Below are 2,550 nucleotides of genomic sequence, written 5' to 3' on the forward strand. Positions count from 1 at the left end.
AGAGAGTTTAAAAGTACTTTAAATTGAGAATAGTAGGGTAAAGAATATCCCAAGAGTGTTTTAAGTCGTGGGGTCATGAGGGTTAAGAGGGAAAATGTCTAGATTACTCCCTCACTTAAATTGTAAAATTTTCCCATAGGAGAGTACGACCCCCCTCCCAAACTGTACCCTAAGGTACAAGTGGTACCCTTAACTCGTACCCTAGACCTCACCTTGGGCCTCTAAGACTGACTAATATACAACCACCAGCCCAATCGTACCCAAGCATATGACAAGTACCCTTAACCCGTACCTTGGTCAAAATAGAATCCTCTAGGCTAGAATTAGAGCATCGTATGACTTAGCAACATACACCTCATACCCTATCATATGTCTGGTATGATCCATTTGTTCCTTGGACAGAACCATCCAATCCATACTGATTAAGATATTACTAGGACCTCCTAAATCGTACCCTATTATATGACTAGTACCCTCTAGTTGTATGATGTCTAAAAGCATCAAACTTATGAATTTTTCTAAGGACCAGAACCTTAGGTGTTTCACTCCCTGGTTGGTGATGCTTATGATCAGCTACCTCAAGGAGATATCTCTAATCCAAAATTTTATTGGTCCATTCATTTACTTATTCAGTTGGTGGCATCTCAATCTCATCAGTTAGATCATGTTGGTTCTGTTTCTCCTTCATCTAAGGTCACTCAGGTTAGATAATTTAGGAGGTTGAATCCCTCAACCTTAACCAACTCTAAGGTTAGAGAGGATCCTCATCAATTTATGGATGAGATAAAGAAGATTTTTAGGGTTATACATGCTATTGATAAAGAAGATGATGGACCAAGAAAAAGATCTAAGGGAGTTCTAAGTTTTATTCATAAGCTAGTTCTCTTCATCCTAAGCCTTCAAGTGATCGTTCTTTTCAGGCTAGTAGTGGTCCTAAGGCACAGGGTGCCTAGTCTCAAGCTAGTGAAGCTCAGTTAGCCCCGCCTTATCCACCGTGTAGATTTTGTAGGAAGCTTCATCATGGCTATTATGAGTAGAGAAGAAAATGGTGCTTTAATTTTGGCCATCTTGGTAATGTGCAGGAAGAATTTACTTCGTCCAGGGTTGCCACTGGGTCTAATAAAGTTTTGGTTGCCTCTTTTTCTGGTCTTGCCCCTAAGGATGCTACTTTTTCTACCTGCACTTGCTGGAATTATCTCTAGGCACTTGATACTCGTCAAGAATTTAAGGTATCCCCAGATGTTGTTACTGGTACATTATAGCTTTTTTCTCTTGATGTTTACTATTTTCTTATGTGACTCTTTATGTGGCTGTACACTTTAGTTTTGGTCCTAAAAATATTTCCAGTCCCTTTTATGTGTCTACTCCGATAAGTAATTCTGTTGTTGCTCGAAGAATCTATATGGGTTGTGTAGTGTCTATAATTTATAGGGAAACATTAGTGAATTTGATAGAATTAGATATGGTTGACTTTGATGTTATCTTGGGGATGAATTGGCTTTATTTATGCTATGATTCTCTAGATTGTAGGACCTGAAAGGTCAATTTTCAATTTCTTAATAAACCAATGATTGAATGGGGGGGAGGGAGTTCCTTAATACCCAAAGGGAGGTTTATTTCCTATCTTAGAGCTCAAAAATTAATTTCTAAAGGGTATTTATATCATCTAGTTTGGGTTGGGGATTCTAACTCTGAGGGTCTCTCTCTTTTCAATCGATCCCTGTGGTTAATGAATATCCTTAAGTGTTTCCTGATGATCTTCCTAGAATTTCTCTCGATAGGAAAATAAACTTTGGGATTGATATTCTATGGGATACCTGTCCTATTTTCATTGCTTTTTATAGAATAGCTCCAACTGAATTGAAGGAGCTCAAGGAGCAATTGAAAATGTTCTTGATAAGGGTTTCATCCATCCTAGTGTTTCTCCATCGCTTGCTCATGTACTTTTTGTGCCTAAGAAAGATGGATCTCTTCGTATGTGTATAGACTATTGCCAGTTGAATAAGGTGACACTGAAGAATAAGTACCCTCTTTCTAGAATTGGTGATCTTTTTGACCTACTTCAGGGTGCTAGGTATTTCTCTAAGATTGATATTCCTATGGGCTATCCTCAGTATAGAATTTGGGAGGTTGATATTCCCAAAACTACTTTTTGAACCTGATATGGCCTTTATAAGTTTTTGGTCATGTCATTTGGATTGACTAATGCACCGACTGCTTTTATGGATCTTATGAATCAGGTTTTTAGATAGTTTTTGGACCTGTTTGTTATAGTCTTCACTGATGACATCTTGGTGAACTCTAAAAGTGAGGAAGATCATGCCAACCACCTCTGAATCATATTGTGGACTCTTCAGGATCAGAAACGATATGCTAAATTTTCTAAGTATGAGTTTTGGCTGAATGTTGTGACCTTTCTTGGGAATTTTATTTTGCGAGGGAATTATGATGCACTCGCGGAAGGTTGAGGCAGTTAAGAAATAGCCTAGACCTACAACTCCAATCGACATTAATGTTTTTTAGGTTTGGATAGGTATTGTAGGAGGTTTG

This window comes from Capsicum annuum, chromosome 10, assembly GCF_002878395.1.
Source record: "Capsicum annuum cultivar UCD-10X-F1 chromosome 10, UCD10Xv1.1, whole genome shotgun sequence".
NCBI lineage: Eukaryota > Viridiplantae > Streptophyta > Magnoliopsida > Solanales > Solanaceae > Capsicum > Capsicum annuum.